Here is a 19,403-nt window from a genome sequence, read left to right on the forward strand (position 1 = left end):
CTGTGGGATTTAGCTCATCATCCAGAGCAGCTACTAACTAACCAGGAACAGTACAGAACAACTGCAGGGACCACGTCAGTGACCAGACACACAGGGTACCCCAGTCTGGACCAGCTGCCAATGCCCCCAGAACCGTGAGTTCCCCAAGCTGCCGCGGCCGGCACTCCTCCCCCACAGGCTGTTTCCCAGAGGGGAAAGGAAAGAGACTTGACCAGCAGCAGGGGTTGAGCACAACTAAGCTTCAATTGGAATTAATTCACAAATTCTGACTACTACAAATAGGCCCCCAGTTCAGGTGATCGTCATCAAAGCAGAGGTTGCTGATTTTTGCCCTGGCACTGAGGGGGCAGGGCTGACAGAAAAACAAAAAAGAAAAAAAGAAACAAAAGTTTTTTGGATCAGACAGCACATAATACTTGAAAGGGTCTGGGCCCTGAACAAAAGGAGGGGGCACATAGGATCTGAAGGTACACAAAGCAACATACCAACTTATGCTCTTGATTGGCAAACCTGAGGAAAAGGGGTCCTGCTCTGAGAGGGATTTTTCTCTTTTTTTTTTTTTTTTTTGTGGCTGTGTTTCTTCAAAGGCTTGACTGCCTTTGGACACAGCCACAGGGCTTCTCAGGCTGCAACTGCCCCAGACATAGGCAGAAATAAGTTTGTTTGAGAGACTGTCTAGAGACTGTGCCTTCCCCAGGAGAGGGCAGGGCCCAGCTCAGGTGGATTCCCTCCCTCAAGGAATTCAGACTCCAGGGCTTGCAAATGTGAGGCAATTAAAGCCAGCCCACAAACTCTCCTTTGTCTCCACCAGGTCCCCAGCAGGGAGAGTCTGCCAAAGTTAAAAGCACCACATCACCTTATGCTGGTGGGACCTGCAGGCAGACAAGCGCCACATACTGGGCAGGATAAGAAAAACAGAGTCCAGAGACTTCACAGGAACGTCTTATAACCTGCTGGGTCTCACCCTCAGGGAAAACTGACGCAGGTGACTCTTTTCTCCTGATAGGAGGCCAGTTTGGTCTGGGAAAATCTGGCTGGGTTCTATAATACCTAAGTAGACCCTCCTAAGGGTAGGGGGAAAAAGGTACTATACAGGCAAGGCAAGTAACAAGAAAATAAGAACTGAAAAATTTTGCTCTGTTAAACAAAACCCAAGCTAGTGGTCCAGAATAAGCTGAACTGAATGCCAAAGAACAGATAAACAACAAATTCATCCAGCAAGAAAACCCTAGGTAAAAGAAGTGAAAGCAATCTCCAGAATAAACTAATTAAGGTAATTAAATGCCTAGGTGCCAGAATAAAATAACAAATCACACTAGGAAAATTGAAGTTATGGCCCAGGCAAAGGAACAAACCAACAATTCAAATGAGATATAGGAGTTGAAACGATTAATTCAGAATGTTCAAACAGACATGGAAAACCTCATCAAAAATCAAATCAATGAATTGAGGGAGGATATGAAGAAGGCAAGGAATGAACAAAAAGAAGAAATCGAAAGTCTGAAAAACAAATCACAGAACTTATACGAATGAAAGTTACAGTAGAAGAGATGAAAAAAACAATGGAAACCTACAATGGTAGATTTCAAGAGACAGAAGATAGGATTAGTGAACTGGAGGATGGGATATCTGAAATCCAATAAGCAAAAGAAAATATAGGGAAAAGAATGGAAAAATATGATTAGGGACTCAGGGAACTGAATGACAACATGAAGCACATGAATATACATGTTGCAGGTGTTCCAGAAGGAGAAAAGGAGGAGAAAAACTAATGGAGGAAATTATCACTGAAAATTTCCCAACTCTTATGAAAGACTTAAAATTACAGATACAAGAAGTGCAACGTACTCCAAACAGAATAGATCCAAATAGATATACTCCAAGACACTTACTAATCAGAATGTCAGAGGTCAAAGAGAAAGAGAGAATCTTGAAAGCAGCAAGAGAAAAGCATACAAGGAAAGCCCAATAAGACTATGCATAGATTTTTCAGCAGAAACGATGGAGGCAAGAAGACAGTGAGATGATACATTTAAATTACTGAAAGAGAAAAACTGCCAACCAAGAATTCTATATCCAAAAATGAGGGAGAAATTAAAATATATTCAGAAAAAAAATCACTAAGAGAATTTGTGACTAAGAGACCGGCTCTGCAAGAAATACTAAAGGGAGCACTAGAGGCAGATACAAAAAGACAGAAGAGAGAGGTGTGGAGAAGAGTGCAGAAAGGAAGACCATCAGTAAAGGTAAAAAGAAGAAAAATTGGATATGACATATAAAATGCAAAAAGCAAAATGGCAGAAGAAAGTACTATCCATACAGTAATCACTAAATGTTATTGGATTAAACTTCCCAATCAAAACACATAGACTGGCAGAACGGATTAAAAAACAGGACCCATCTATATGTTGTCTATAGGAAACACATCTTAGACTCAAGGATAAACACAGGTTGAAAGTGAAAGGTTGGGAAAAGATACTTCATCCAAATAACAATCAGAAAAGAGCAGGAATAGCTATACTAATAGCGAACAAATTTATATGTAAAATAGTTAAAAGAGACAAAGAAGGATGCTATGTATTAATAAAAGGAACAATTCAACAAGAACACATAAGGATCGTAAATATTTATGTACCGAGCCAGAATGCTCCAAAATACATGAGGCAAACACTGAAAAGAGAAATAGACACATCTACCATAATAGCTGGAGATTTCAATTCCCCACTCTCATCAAAGAACAGAACACCTAGACAGAGGATCAATAAAGAAACACAGAATTTGAATAATACAATAAATAAGCTTAACAGACATTTATAGAACATTACATCCCACAACAGCAGGACACACCTTGTTCTCAAGTGCTCATGGATCATTCTCAAGAATAGACCATATGCTGGGTCACAAAGCAACTCTCAATAAACTTAAAAAGGTTGAAATCACATAAAACATTTTCTCAGATCATAAAGGAATGAAGTTGGAAATCAATAATATGCAGAGTGCCAGAAAATTCACAAATGAGTGGAGGCTCAGCAACACACTCTTAAATAACCACTGGGTCAAGGAAGAAATTCCAAGAGAAATCAGTAAATATCTCAAGGCAAATGAAAATGAAAACATAACATACCAAAACTTACTGGATGCAGTAAAGGCAGTGCTAACAGGGAAATTTATTGCCCTAAATGCCTGTATCAAAAAAAGAAGAAACGGCAAAAATCAAGGAATTAACTGTCCACTTGGAAGAACAAGAGAAAGAACAGCAAACTAACCCCAAAGCAAGCAAAAAGAAAGAAATAATGAAAATTAGAGCAGAAACAAATGAAATTGAGAACATGGAAACAATTGAGAAAATCAACAAAACCAGAAGTTGGTTTATGAGAAAATCAATAAGATTGATGGCTCCTTAGCAAGATTGACAAAAGAAAGAAGAGAGAAGACGCAAATAAATAAGATCAGAAATGGAAGAGGAAACATAACAACTGACCTCACAGAAATAAAAGAAGTAATGACAGGATACTATGAACAACTTTATGCTAATATATACGACAATGTAGATGAAATGGACAACTTCCTAGAAAGGCATGAACAACCAACATGAATATAGATGCAAAAATCCTCAACAAAATTCTAGCAAATCGAATCCAGCAACACATTAAAAGAATCATACATCATGACCAAGTAGGATTCATTCCAGGTATGCAAGGATGGTTCAACATAAGAAAATCAATTAATGTAATATACCATATCAACAAATCAAAGCAGAAAAATCACATGATCATCTCAACTGATGCAGAAAAGGCATTTGACAAAATTCAACATCCTTTCCTGTTGAAAACACTTCAAAGGATAGGAATACAAGGGAACTTCCTCAAAATGATAAAGGGAATATATGAAAAACCCACAGCTAGCATAATCCTCAACGGGGAAAACTGAAACTGAAAACTTTCGCCCTAAGATCAGGAATAAGGCAAGATGTACACTATCACCACTGTTATTCAACATTGTGTTGGAAGTTTTAGCCAGAGCAATTAGACAAGAAAGAAATACAAGGCATCAAAATTGGAAAGGAAGAAGTAAAACTTTCACTGTTTGCAGACAATATGATACTATATGTCGAAAACCCCGAAAAATCCACAGCAAAACTACCAGAGCTAATAAATGAGTACAGCAAAGTGGCAGGTTACAAGATTAACACTCAAAAAAATCTGTAGTGTTTCTATACACGAGTAATGAACAATCTGAGGGGGAAATCAAGAAAAAAATTCAATTTATAATTGCAACCAAAAGAACAAAATATTTAGGAATAAATTTAACTAAAGAGACAAAAGACCTATACAAAGGAAACTACAAGACTGTTAAAAGAAATCACAGAAGACCTAAATAGATGGAAGGGCATACTGTGTTCATGGACTGGAAGACTAAATATACTTAAGATGTCAATTCTACCTAAATTGATTTATAGATTCAATGCAATACCAATTAAAGTCCCAAAAACTTACTTTTCAGAAACAGAAAAACCAATAACCAAATTTATCTGGAAGGGTAGGGTGCCCTGAATAGCTAAAAATATCCTGAGAAAGAAAAATGAAGTCGAAGGTTTCATGCCACCTCACTTTAAGGTGTATTATGAAGCTACAGTGGTCAAAACAGCATGGTACTGGCATAAAGACAGATATACTGCCCAATGGAATAGAATAGAGTGTTCAGATATAGACCCTCTCATCCATGAACAATTGACCTTTGATAAGGCAGTCAAGCCAACTGACCTGGGACAGAACAGTCTCTTCAATAAATGGTGCCTAGAGAACTGGATATCCATATGTAAAAAAACGAAAGAGGATCCGTATCTCACATCCTATACAAAAATTAACTCAGAATGGATCAAAGACCTAAACATTAGATCTAACACCACAAAACTCTTAGAAGAAACTGTAGGGAAATATATTATAAATCTTATACTAGGAGGCGGTTTCCTAGATTTTACACCCAAAGCAAGAGCATTGAAGAAAGAAAGAAAGAAAGAAATGAGAACTCCTCAAAATTGAACACTTTTGAACATCAAAGAACTTCGTCAAGAAAGTAAAAAGACAGCCTATACAATGGGAGACAATATTTGGAAACGATATATCAGATAAAGTCTAGTATCCATAATATATGAACAGATTGTTCAACTCAACAACAAAAAAACAGACAACCCCATTAAAAAATGGGCAAAAGACTTCAACAGGCACTTCTCAGAAGAGGAAATACAAATGGCCAAAAGGCACATGAAAAGATGCTCAACTTCCCTGGCTGTTAGAGAAATGCAAATCAAAACCACAATGAGATATCATCTCACACCCACCAGAATGGCCATTATCAATAAAACAGAAAATCACAAGTGCTGGTGAGGATATGGAGAAAGAAGCAAACTTATCCACTGTTGGTGGGAATGTCAAATGGTACAACCACTGTGGAAGGCAGTTTGGCGGTTCCTCAGGAAGCTAAATATAGAACTGCCATATGACCCGGCAATACCATTGTTAGGTATCTACTCAGAAAACATGAGGGCAAGGACATAAATGGACATTTGCACACCAATATTTATAGCAGCATTATTTACAATTGTGAAGAGATGGAAACAGCTAAAATGCCCATCAACAGAAGAGTGGCTAAACAAACTGTGGTATATACATACAATGGAATATTATGCAGCTGTAAGAGAATAAATTTATGAAATAGGTAACAACATGGATGGACCATAAGGACATTATGCTGAGTGTGATTACCCAAAAACAAAAGGACAAATACTGTATGGTCTCACTGATATGAACTTACATTAGTGAAGAAACTTGGAATATTTCATTGGTAACAAAGACCATCAGGAGATAGAAATATGGTAAGATTATGGGCAATGGGAGCTGAAGAGATACAGACTGTGCAACAGGACTGATTGTAAAAACTCAGAAATGGACAGCACAATACTGCCTAACTGTAATACAATTATGTTAAAACACTGAATGAAGCTGAATGTGAGAATTATAGAGGGAGGAGGGCTGGGGGTACAAATGAAATCAGAAAGAAAGATAGACAATAAAGACTGAGATGGTAAAATCTAGGAATGCCTAGAGTTTATAATGATAGTGACTAAATGTACAAATTTAAAAAATGTACATGAGGAAGAACAAAGGAATGTCATTACTGCAGGGAGTTGAAAATAGATGGCAATTAATATTTTAAAATTTTAACTTATGTGGGAGACTAAAGCGAAAAATGTTTATTTGGTACAAAATTTATATTTTGACTAGTGCATTTCCTAATATAACTTATGTAGACAACTTAACTGAACACCTTAAGTATATGGAACCTTGAGTAGGGCATGAGATTTTGTTGGTTTGTCCAGGGTGATACCCCAATAAATCCCAGAGTGATTTGAACAGTGAATAAAAAAGTACTTGCAAAATCCCCTTTGGGGAATGGTGAGAAAGAGGGAAAATTCAACTTCCCCAAGTTGAATTCTTGATATTCTCACAAGCAGTGTGGACAACCAAAGCTATAGACTGAGCCCCCAATCTTGGGATTTGTTCATATGAAATTTAACCCCACAAATGATAGATCAAGCCTACTTAAAATTAGGTCTAACAGTCACCCCCAAGAGAACCTCTTTGGTTGCTCAGATATGGCCTCTCTGTCCAGTCAACACAACAAGCAAACTCACTGCCCTCCCCCTGTCTACGTGGGACATGACTCCCGGGGATGTGGACCTTCCTGGCAATGTGGGACAGAAATCCTGGAATGAGCTGAGACTCAGCATCAGAGGATTAAGAAAAACCTTCTCGACCAAAAGGGAGATGAGCGAAATGAGACAAAATAAAGTATCAAAGGCTGAGAGATTCCAAACAGAGTTGAGAGGTAATCCTGGAGGTTATTCTTACGCATTAAATACATATGACCTTGTTATTCAAGATGTAATGGAGAGGCTGGAGGGAACTGCCTGAAAATGTAAAGCTGTGTTCCAGTGCAACATTTCTTGAAGATGACTGTATAATGATACAGCTTTCACAATGTGAGTGTGTGATTGTGAAAACCTTGTGTCTGATACGATACTCCTGTTATCTACCTTGTCAACAGATGAGTAGAACATACTGAATAAAAATAAACAATAGGGGAAACAAATGTTAAAATAAATTTAGATTGAATTGCTAGTGATCAGTGAAAGGGAGGGGTAAGGGGTATGGTATGTATGAATTTTTTTCTGTTGTCTTTTTATTTCTTTCTCTGAACTGATGCAAATGTTCTGAGAAATGATCATGATGATGAATATGCAACTATGTGATGATATTGTGAATTACTGATTATATATGTAGAATAGAACAATCATAAGTTAAGAATGTGTTTGTTGTTTTTTTTTTTAATTAAAAAATTAAATAAAATTCAAAAAAAGAACTGGATAAGTCCCTTGAGGGACAGAAGAAAAAATATGGAATGATTACATTTTACGACCAGGAAACCCGATACTGTGTCAAACATTAGGGACTCCCATGCTAATAGGCCAAGCCTTTGACCTTGAGGCTTGCTCTTGTGAAGTTTATATATATAGCGGAGAAGCTTAGCCTACCTATAGTTATGCCTAAGGGTTACTACGAGAGGACTTCTTTTGTTGCTTAGATGTGGCCTCTCTCTTTAAATCCAACGCTGCAAGTGAAATCATTACCCTCCCCACTGCATGGGACCTGACAACCAGGGGTGAATGTCTCCCTGGCAATTTGGCAATGACTCCCAGGGATGAGCCTGGTCCAGATACCATTGGGATCGACAATGCCATCCTGACCAAAAGGGGGAAAAGAAGTGTAACAAATAAGGTATCAGTGGCTGAGAGGGTTCAAACAGAGTCGAGATGCTACTCTGGAGGCTACTCTTACACAAGCTTCAGGTAGACACTGCTACCTATCATAGTTTGCCAATCCTCAACCAAAACCATTCTTGCCAACTTTAAAGAATACCTAGGGCTTTATATGAGATTCTACAAAGGTTCCAGGCACTAGGATCATTTTCCAGAAACCTACAACTCCAGATGGGTTCCAAGGCAAGATAAGACCTGAAACACAGAGGGGCCAGCCTCTCCAAAACGTCAGCTAGTACCACCTCCCTATCTCATATTATCAACAGCCCCTTCCAAGATGAAAAAGTTAGAATGGCCATAGCCCAAATAATCCTAGAGTAGGAGAAAAATAAAAGGAGATGGTGGAGTTATACAGAAGGGAGAGTTTAACAAATAAGTATGATTGCTGAATCATTTTTATTGATATTTTCTTTTAGTCTCTTTTAGTCTTCTTGAAGTAGCTAGTAGAAAAACCTAAAATTGTAGAACTGTAATCCATACCTAACTCTGAAATCTGTTCTACAACTAACTGTTGCAGTGTGCTTTGAAAGTTGTTGCTTTTTTGTACGTTATTTTTCACAAAAAGAAAAAGTCAATTGTGATGATGAATACACAGCTATATGATACTGTGAACTGATTGTATACTTTGGATGATTACATGGTATGTGAACATATAATACATATCAATAAAATTGCATTAAAATAGAAAATATCCAAGTGGATACATACCATTGGATATAAAGATCAGAAATTCTGAAAAGAGAATACCACAGGAATTTCACTTTAAATCATCAGTTTACAGAAACCAAAGTTATAAGAAAAGATTAGATACCTTGGGGAGAATTTATAAAAGGTAGAAGAGAATGTGGCCTAGGGTAGTGCCCTGAGGAACTCCAGGGTATAAGAGTGAGGTAAAATAAGCCTACTTAGCAAAGAAAAGTAGGAAGGATGATAAGGAAGATAAGGCAGAAAGCCAAACAAGTGCAGTGTCAGCAAAGCTAGAGAGAGGAAAATGATCAGTCAAAGGCAGCTCAGTGGTCAAGGAAGAAAAGGATTAAAAAGTATTCAATTTGCAAGAGAAATTTTAATAGAACAAAAAGAACAGAAACAAAGATGGAGTAAAGAGAATATATGAAACTGCTCAAGAAGCCTAATTACAGATGAGAGATAGGACAGCCCTTTTTTTTTTTTTTGATGCACACACTTGTACATGTTTAAATGTTGACAGGGTATTTTACTTGTAAATAAAGCTAACAGAATGTACAAAAATTTTACTTTCACTCCTCTGTGATGGTATGAATATGTATGTACCCCAGAAAATTATGTCTTTATAGTTAATCCATTTCTTTGTATGTGAATCTATTGTGTGGGACCTTTTGATTAGATTATCTCAATTGAGGTGGGTCTTAACCTCTTACTGGAGTGTTTTTTAAGAGAATGACACAGAAAAAAACCACAGAAGCTCAGAGAAAATGCCCCAGGAGCCAGAAGCTGAAAGTAAGGAAACCCAGAAGAGAAGAGAAAAACCAGCAGATGCCACCATGTGCCTTGCCATGAGACAGAGGAATCCAGGATTGCCCACAGCCTTGGCAGCCTATCTTCAGGAAGAAGGTAGTGTCTTGATACTGAGATTTGGATATTTTCATAGTCTCAGGACTGTAAGATTGTAAACTAACACATTCCCATTGTAAAAGCCAACCCATTTTATGGCATCTGCATTTCAGTAGCTTTAGCGAACTAAAACACACCCCCTAAAACTAGAGGATAAAACTAGGACTGTATAACTTAGTGAAACCTAGAGTGGATGATGATGGTGGTTAATTATATAAATATAAGAAAAGTCTTACATCAACTAGAACAAATACATCACTATTACAAGGTGTTAACAATAGAGTGGTATGCTGGCTTGAATCTGTTTTGTACCCCAGAGAAGCCATGTTCTTTTAATGCAATCTGGTGGAGGACAGACCTGTTGTTGGGTGGGACCTTTTCATCAGGTTGTTTCCAGGGAGGTGTGACTCCACTCATTCAAGGTGGGTCTTAATCCACTTGCTGGAGTTTTTTAAGAGAGCCAAAAAAGTTTAGAGACACTTAATGAAAGAAAATGCCCTAGCAGAAACCAGAAGGACTCTCTCAGAAGCTGAGAGCCATTTTTGAAACTGATCCAGGAAAGAAGGGCCAACAGATGTCACCATGTGCCTTCCCGTGATAGAGGAACCCAGATGCAATCGACCTTTTCTGAGTGAAGGTATCCTCTTGTTGATGTCTTAATGTGGACATTTCCATGGCCTTAGAATTTTATCTTGTTACTTAATAAATCTCCTTTGTAAAAGCCAATCCATTTCTGTTATACTGTGTTCCAGCAGCTATAGCAAACCGAAACAGGTGGTACATGGGAAAAAATACAATTAATGCAAACTAAGGCCTACAATTAACAGTAACACTGTATTATTCTTTCATTAATTATAACAGGAACCATACCAAAGCTAAATGTCAATAACAGGGGGATATAAGCAGCATGGGATTTTTTTCCCCTAGAAGAAATGAGAATGTTCTCATTTTGACTGTGATGGTGAACGCATAACTATATGATTATACCAACAGCCACTGATTGTACACTTAGGGTGAAATGTATAGTGTATGAATTAAACATTTAAATAAAAAAAATACAACTGATGCTAAAGATATTTTTTAAACAATAGAATTTTAAAATACCTCCCCTAAATCCCCAAAAGAATAAAGAATTTTTAAAAACTTTTTTAAAGGTATAATTTACATACAGTGAAATGCACAGCTCTTAAGGGTTTTTTGTTTTGTTTTTAAATGCATACACACAAAAAACAGAAGAGAAAAAAACAGCAAAACATTTTGGAAGTTGTAATGCAGACTGACTTAATAGAATTAAGAAAGTTAAATCTCAAGCTTACAGGAAGGAAAGGAATCCAATTTATACAACACTACCTCAAAACAGGTCAGGAATTGGCAGTGGTAGGTTCTATAAAGAGTAAAGTGAACATGGCTCTAAAAACAAGACTGGTCAAATCATTTAGATACCCTCCTACACTCCACAAACTAGGCACTGCCCCTCCCCTATCCTTGCAGAAGCCTGAAGCCTATGCTCTAAACTAGAACGGTGCTGACCAATAGAACTTCTACAATGATGGAAACATTCTAAATCTGCCCTGTCCAATATTAGTCTCTGGCCTCATGTGGCTACTGAGCACGTGAAAAGTATGTACTGCAAATGAGGAACTAAATCTTTAATTTTATTTATTTTTAATTAATTTAAACTGTCACATATGGCAAGTGGCTACCATATTGGACAGCACATTTACAGAAGGTAAAACAAAGGATTCCTGAACCAGAAAACATCTGTTTCAGCTGAGAATAAAGGTATCATGCTGAAAATAGCTGAATTTAGGGAGCAGAAGCTAATGTTTACACGTTGAAAGCTGAGACCTCTAGACTTTCTCCCAATTTAGCTACCAGATTGCTGGAAGCCAGGCTTATATGCTCCAAACAAGAAATCTGATGATTTTCTTTTGGGAGTCTAATTTGTCCCAAAAGAATAGAAAAAGATACTGCTATTGAACATTCCCCAACAAAACAGTTCAGTCAAGTCACCCTAAAAATGACAAATCCTACGTAATGTGCTTAGAGCTTCTAACCAACTTTTTAGCTGTCATTCTTAAAGATGAGCCACACCAGACATCTGGAAATGAAAGGTAGAGACCTAAATAAACAGCAAAGTAATTAAGAAAAAAGATTATATATGGGGAAGAAAATGCAAAAAAACTGTCAATATCCTAGAAGAGAAGAGACACTGAATTCATAAAAAAACAGGATGATATAAAAAAGAGAACATGCAGAAAACAAAGATAACTATTAGAAATTAAAAACAGAGGAGAAATTTAAAACATTAATGGAAAAGTCAAGAAAATCAAGTTTAAAAATTACCCATAAGAGTAGAACCCAGAAAATAAATAACAGACGATTGCGAATGGGTAGGACAACCAATTTGGATAGTCAATCACTCAAAACTAGACATTCCTAAAAAGAGAGAACAGAGAAATAGAACAGATGATATCTTCAAAACTTCACAAAAATTTCAAGAATTAAAGGATGGAAGTTCCCAGACTGAAAAGGCTCATACCACTGCCAGAAAAATGGATGAAAACAGACTGACACCACAGCTGTTCATTATTGCAAAACTGAGCCCAATGGGGACAAAAAGCAGATACCATAAGCTCCAAATAGAAACAACAGTTCATGAAATAAAGAATCAGTAATTGGAAAGGCTTCAACTTTATCAACAGCAACAATGGAAGTTTTCTATTTGAGCTATTTCCACCCTAGAATTCTATAACCAGGCAAACTAACATTTAAGCGTGAAAAGAGAGTAAGAGTTTCTTGGAGATGCAAGATCTCAAAAAATATATTTCCCTTACAGCTCTACTGAGGAAACTACTTGAAGATGTGCTCCACTAAAACAGGACAATAAACTAAGAAGACAAGTACATTACAGGAGATTCAACTCAGGAAAGGGGCATCTTCTGGATAACGGTGAAGGAAAATTTTAGGATGGCAGTCTCAGTCTTTCGAGAAAGTCAGAAGGTTTTAGAAAAGATGTAGTCAAGAAACTGAAACTGATAGAATATTTAATGTACCTGAACATACAAAAAGATTTAGTCAGTTGGCCTAGAACCGTCAGTTAAATGGTAACAGGAACTTGGAAAAATAAAACAAACATATTAGACAGTAATGACCTCCTAGGAAAACAAGGAGTTGTACAGAAAGGAAAAGTAACCATGGCTTTTAGAAATGGAATCATGGTATGATCGTTTAACAAGAAAGTAATCATGGTATAAAAAGCTAAACAGGGCTTAGCTTTGAATAGTATAGTCATAAGAATATCAACACTAAATAATCATCTATTCAACAATATAAGTATATTGTAAAACACAGATGGAAAGGAAAACTAAAAATATATATGAGGGATGGATGGGAAATGAGAGCTAAATAATTGGAACTATAATCAATAGATAAACCAATATGGAGTTAAATACCACACAATCACAGGTAAAAAAAAAAAAAGTTGTAAATGGTTACACTAGAGAAAGAACTGGGGATAGGAGGTCTGCATTTTGTTTTGTTTTTTAATAAGCCTTATAGAATTATTTGACTGTATGTGGATATGCCACCCTTAATTAAAAGAAAATTTAATGTGGATGCAATTTAGATACTGGATAAAAAAATATGGGTGTAAAAGATTTCATAGCCAGAAAGAGCTGAAGATTAATTTAAAAAGGATAACCAACAGCTCATGTCCCTAAGATGGGAAAATACCTAGACCACAAGAAAGAGGACTCAAGTTAGACAGAAGAGTCCTCTTTTCCACTTTAATCTGGTGGCTTCTATTTGGTCTGTGAAGTAGGAGGCAATTTTTTTTCTAAAAATAAAATATTCACAGGGTGGATGGACCTAAAGAACATTATGCTGAGTGAGTCCAGCCAAAAACCAAAGGACAAATACTGTATGGTCCCACTGATGTGAATGGACATTCGAGAATAAACTTGAAATATGTCATTGGTAACAGAGTCCAGCAGGAGTTAGAAACAGGGTAAGATAACGGATAATTGGAGCTGAAGGGATACAGACTGTGCAACAGGACTAGATACAAAAACTCAAAAATGGACAGCACAATAATACCTAATTGTAAAGTAATCATGTTAAAACACTGAATGAAGCTGCATCTGAGTTACAGGGTTTTTTTTTTACTATTATTACTACTTTTATTTCTTTTCTCTTTATTAACATTTTATATCTTTTTCTGTTGTGTTGCTAGTTTCTCTAAACCGATGCAAATGTACCAAGAAACGATGATCATGCATCTATGTGCTGATGTTAAGAATTACTGAGTGCATATGTAGAACGGTATGATTTCTAAATGTTGTGTTAATTTCTTTCTTTTTTTTTCTTTTTTTCTTTCTTTCTTTCTTTCCGTTAATAAAAAAATAAAAAAATTTTAAAAAATTTAAAAAATATTCACAGGGAAGAAAAGGGGTCAGGTAGGGATATCTCAGTAATTATGGACACTGAGCAAACAGGCTGACTAGGTAAACCTAATAGGACTGTTGATTTACCTGAAATTACCCAAAGCTAAAATTTCAATATTTATTTCATGTACTTTTATTTTAAACAACATGTTAGATGAAACAGCTCTTTTAGCAAACCTGATGAGAGGCAGTAAGCTGTCGATTTGCCAGTATAGTGTGGGTGAAGATAAGGAACAGCCTCAGTAAAATACCTTTATTTTAGTAATAATCAGGCTTATGCCAGATGTAAATAGGCAACCAAAACCAGTATATTGAACATTTCTATGAGAATGGCCTGTTGACACAGACATCTGCGCTGTGGCAAATAAGGAGTCTTCATGACTGTGAAGTGGGAAGACTGATTAAAATTAAAGGCAATCTCCATGTGGGGTCCTTCTACATTTCTGCCTCTGTACTCCATGCCATGCTATTGTGTGTTCCTGTTCACCAAATACCAACATGCCTCCGAAAATAAAACCACAGAAGGGAAAGAGAAGTGAATTGTTCAACTTACTGACCCTAGGACCCCCTAGCCTAACCAATCCTTAAGGAGCCCATTATTTAGGCCAAAATTTACAGTACATTCACTCAAGAAGTTAACTCAAGCATCATTTTGAAAAAGTCCTTTCTTCTTGAGGTATAAGGACAGTAATGAGAGTAGTTAACAAATAGAAGCTCAGTTACCAACCCCAGAAAAATGAGACAGAATGGATGGTTTGTAGTAGGAAATAAAGACTTGTTTTTTAAAGATCTGTTGGTATCAGAGGGCATGAAGGAAACATAGAAAAGATCAAGATTGGGGATTAGAGATTTGCACATTTGTGGTAACTACTGGTGATACTTTAATAATGTTTAACCACCATATACAGAGTGGGTTAAGTGTCCATGCTTGGATGCAAATTTTTACAGAGAAAGAAGACTGCCTCAAGGGCCAGAAAGTGCCTTCCAGATTCCACTTTTCACTATGTCTTCAAGTTGTTACTATCTCCTACCCTCACTTCTGCTGATGTTCCAATTTTAAATCTGTAACATCAGTTTAGACTGAAATTTTGACCCTGGGTTCACATCTATCCTCCCTAAGCCCCTCTATTTTTTCAAAGTTTGCTGTCAGAATCTGAAACTGAACAATCTTTAATCTTCAGAATTAAGGTATTTCAGGAACAAAAATTAAAAATTTTAAAACTCAGCTACTTCATTTCTCATCTCAGGCGCATACAAGATGTCTCGACTCCGAATTCATAGACTACCTATCTGTTTTTTTAATCAGTGAATTTAGAATGCCTTTTCTCATTTAGTTGTAGGAAGTTAACATGCCATAAACATGGTCATTTTTAGGGAGAAAATAATTCAGCATGTTTCTTTAGAAGATTTGTGATGTAGGGCCCATTTCTGTTTCTATACCAAAATTGAGCAAAAATTGCTAAAGCAATGGGAAAGACTGGCAAAGAATGATTTGAGAATGAGTATCTCTCCTTAAAAGAGAGTACTCAACTATGCTTGATAGTTTACTTACTTTACTAATTGAAAACCTCTACCAAAAAAAAAAAAAAAAGCCATGAGGATTTTACTACAGAAGGTAAGAAAAATACATGTGAAGTACCGTTATCACCTTATCTGTCGATTGTTCCTAGGTGGCTACAAAATTCTTTAAGTCAGTGGCATGGTACAACTTAACCAAGGGGGAAAAAAAGGGGGCTAAAAATTCTAGGACATGCTTAGAGTAAATGGTGAGAGTTTTTAGTTAACCCATGTTAATTAAGCAATTAGAGAAGCATAGAGCCCAGTTCTCACAAGAAGCTCCAATGAAAACTGGCTACTGATACAAGGTAAGTGGCTACATATAGCAGGATAGAGCAGAGGGGAACAAATGCCTGTGTACAACGAGGTGAGTTTATAAGAAACCAAAACAAAAGCAAAATATTCTTACATAGGAATTTTTCCATTGTTTTTGAAGACTTAGGATAAAAGCTTACCCAAAAACTAATTTATAAAGAGTTATGTTTATATAATTCTGCCACATACCTAAGTAACATTTGGTAAAAATTTTAATGTAACATCTACTGTACTTTTATTGAAGCGCATTAAGGAGTCTAATTGCATAGAAAACTTTTCTCTTATGGGCCCTAGACACTACAAAACCTGAAATACTATTGATTAAAGTAGGGTTATTTGAAACAAGAGAAATAAGGAAAAAAAACTAAAGGAGGATAAAAGGCAACAAACTAGTTGAGCATGAAACATCTCTGAGCCTCTTCCTAAACTAAAATGTGAAATCTGATCTATATCTGTGTTTTCAAACCATGAGTAGCACCCAAGAAGCTTTCTTAAAAAAACACAAATATCCAGATCCCACAGCAGACTTAGTTGAGCAGGGTCCAGGCATCTAGGTTTTTGTTTTGTTTTGCCTTAATTCAACTGATTCTGATACACAGCCAGGTTTTGGAACCAATGGATGAGATGATGCCCAAAGTCTCTCTGTATCCATGACTTAGAATTTCAAACTGACAATTTTGTGTCAAAGGAACCGAAGAATGAACTTAATGGCAGACTGCAGGCACAGTAGTCATCATCATGTTCCGCTGAAGAAAGAAAGGCATCCTTAATTTACCCGACTGAGTTACTCCTAACAGCTGTTACTACCCATTCAAGTCAATGACCGCATCTTCCTTTCCTCCTTCCCAACACTTCTCTAACTTGGGGTCCCAAGTTACAGGGTGGTAAATATTCTTCTCGCTCCAATATAGAGAAAACTTTTCTCAAAACTTAAGACTGCAATATCCAATTACTCAAAGGGTTTGAGTGCCTGTATTTATTCTCTGTGCACTTTCAGCTAATATGAAATGTTTTAAAACAAAGTGAGAGGTCCTCAGAAACATACAGAGTATTCCTTCTAAAGTGGACCCAGGCTTAAATGAAGCCTCTCCTAGCTTATTTCCTAAGAAAGGGCCCATTGGGCAAAAACTATCTTGAATAATGGGTAAAACTAATTTAGGTCATTCCTCAAATGCCAATATATGTCTTATCAATAAGCAGGAAACAGAGGCCTTACTAGGCGAGAGTCTGATTTCTTCCTGACACCGCCCACTCCAAAGCAAACTGCAGTTGAGGTTCTGACCACACAAGGTCTTGGCATTTATTCGAGTACCCTCCTCCCTGTCAAACCTAGTTATTCTGGGCAAAAGGCAAAAAACCCAGATAATTTGGAACCTGCCATTAAGTGTCCTATATACTCTTAAACCGAGCTTAACCAAATTGCCAAAACATTTCATGACTAACGTTCTGCTTTCTTCATTTCATTTAATTCTCCAAATCAGTTTATACAAGCACAGGAAAGTCCCACTTCAACAGAGGCTTAATATGAGATTAAGACCACTACCAAACGGCAGGCTAGAATTTCAACATAGCTCTTCTGACTTCAAAACTCTTCTCAGCTTCCACATCCCCTCCGCAGTCCTCCCCACGCCAACCTGAGTTGGAACAGGGGTTGATACAACCTAGCATAGCTAGAATGGAAAGGACGGTCTTTCCATTACCTTACACACAGTTGACTGTGTCATACCTTTTCACCCTAGGAGTGTGAAAGGAAGGAACCAAAGGCAAAAACGTGGAAGAACTGTCCGAACAAACAAAACCCCTTAACTTCCAAGACAGCTTTAACAGCTCTTCCTCTTAAGGTTTTCCTCGGCTTCAGGGGGAGCTGCCGGGAGCACTAGCTTCCTCTATTCTTGCGTCGTACAACGTAGAAGGAAAGAAAGACGGAAGACCAGCGTCCCACGAGACGAGCTCCCTCCCAGTCCCCAGAAAGGCATACCAGTGCACATGGAGAAATCTGCTGCCTCTGTGTCGGAGCGTGGGGGGAGGGCAGTGCAAGCTAGAGGCCTCCGGGCCGGGGCGCTGAGCTGGCGCGCATCAGCGCGGGAATGGCCGGCCAGCCTGGTCAGTCGATTGGTCCGTAAGTCATTGGGTCGATTTTACGTCCGCGCTCCTGCTTACCTACGACCTTCGCAACCGGCACCTGCCCGGCCGCGGGTCAAGACACTGCAGCAGCTCGGACGCAGGCCCGGCCTTCGCCAGCTCTAGGGCAAGCCCGTCAGCGAGGAAATGCCCAGCCTGCTCACAGCGGCCAGGGCGGCCGAGCTTCCTCTCTACCCGCTGCCGCGACGCTGGCGCTTACTTATATCGTCACCTCCTTCGGTGCCCTTCCGCCCGCAGCCCCTCCCGCGCCTAGTGCGGGGAGTTGGGGAGGAAGCGAGCGCCGGCAGGCGGGGAGAGGAGGGGGCGTGGCCCCGCAGTCCCTCGGCTTCCGGCGGCGCGCGCTCCCGGGATTCCCAGAGCTTTAGGTTGGCGTTCCAGCCCGCGCCGCAGAGTGCGCTCACCCTTCGCTAGGCGCTGTGGTTCCCTTGGCTCCGGAAGCGTGAGGAATTGCAGAAACTGTTTTGTGGAAATCGCAGAGGTCTTTTAGACTTCCCTCTTGCCCCTCTCCTCAAGTTTTTACAGCAAAAGGGCTAAAGCAAACCACAGCTACTATATGGTCTCTCCTTATGCTAGTCCCTTTTGCTGAAAACAAAAGACCACCCAGTTATACATAGAAGATAGGATTTAATAAATGAATATGAATGCTGCATCATTAAATTGATATCTCTTTTAGTGGCCAATATTTTACAGCAGCTAGAAGTAAAAACCTAAAATAGAGAAATTGTAACCCATGTCAAACTTTGAAATATGTTCTACAACTAACTGTGTGCTGTGTTTTGGAATTTATAGCTTTTTTGTATATATGTTATTTTTCACAAAAAAGAAGGAAAAAAGTTTATTGTAATGAAAAAAATATTTAAGCCTTCTCGCCTCCTATGTTCTGGAACAGCTAGAAGGAAAAATATGAGAGGATCGTATGGTAGCCCATGACAAACTCTTGGATCTGTCCTGTAACCACTTTTTGAAGAATGCTTTGAAAACTTGATTTTTTATTTCCTTGCTTTGTGTCTGTGTTATACCATACAATAAAAATAAATTTAAAAAAAACACCCTCCTGCTCTGGGCTACAGCTTTGAGATCTGCCCTAGGCTTCACTTCTCGTTTCAGCAAGTTCTTCTTACCTCTTGGTATTGTAATTCACCCCCTTACTTGAGCCCTTCCCCTCCCCGTTTGTGAGCACTTCCCAAGAAGGGCAGAGCCTGGTTTTATTCACTATTGTAGTCTCAGCAACAAATAGCATCTGGCTTACAAGTGCTTTGTAAATCTGTGCAGTAACCCTGTTAACTCTCTTCTTGATGGGAGAGGAAAGTGGTATCTTCCAGGAAATGGCTGAATGTGTTATATGTTGGAGCACTATTCATTCAACAAGCATGTTTTGATTGTGAACATGAAGTAGTCTTTGTCTTGCAAGCCCTCAACCTAATTTTGGGGAAAGAGACATAAATCAGTAATTCAATGTCCTATGACTAAGAAAA

General features: G+C 38.1%; 1 protein-coding gene across 3 annotated transcripts in view; it reads right to left on the reverse strand.

Annotated features, from left to right (window-relative positions):
• Positions 1-18,177, reverse strand: part of SENP5 (SUMO specific peptidase 5) — a 79,627-nt gene extending 61,450 nt beyond the window's left edge. The window contains exon 1 of one of the 3 annotated variants that reach the window (XM_077117956.1): positions 17,947-18,177. The gene's annotated coding sequence lies outside the window, so the exon portion shown is untranslated. The other 2 variants (XM_077117955.1, XM_077117958.1) reach the window with 2 other exon arrangements.
• Positions 18,178-19,403: the final 1,226 nt, after the last annotated feature.

Source organism: Tamandua tetradactyla, chromosome 10 (assembly GCF_023851605.1).
Source record: "Tamandua tetradactyla isolate mTamTet1 chromosome 10, mTamTet1.pri, whole genome shotgun sequence".
In the NCBI taxonomy this organism is placed as follows: Eukaryota; Metazoa; Chordata; class Mammalia; order Pilosa; family Myrmecophagidae; genus Tamandua; species Tamandua tetradactyla.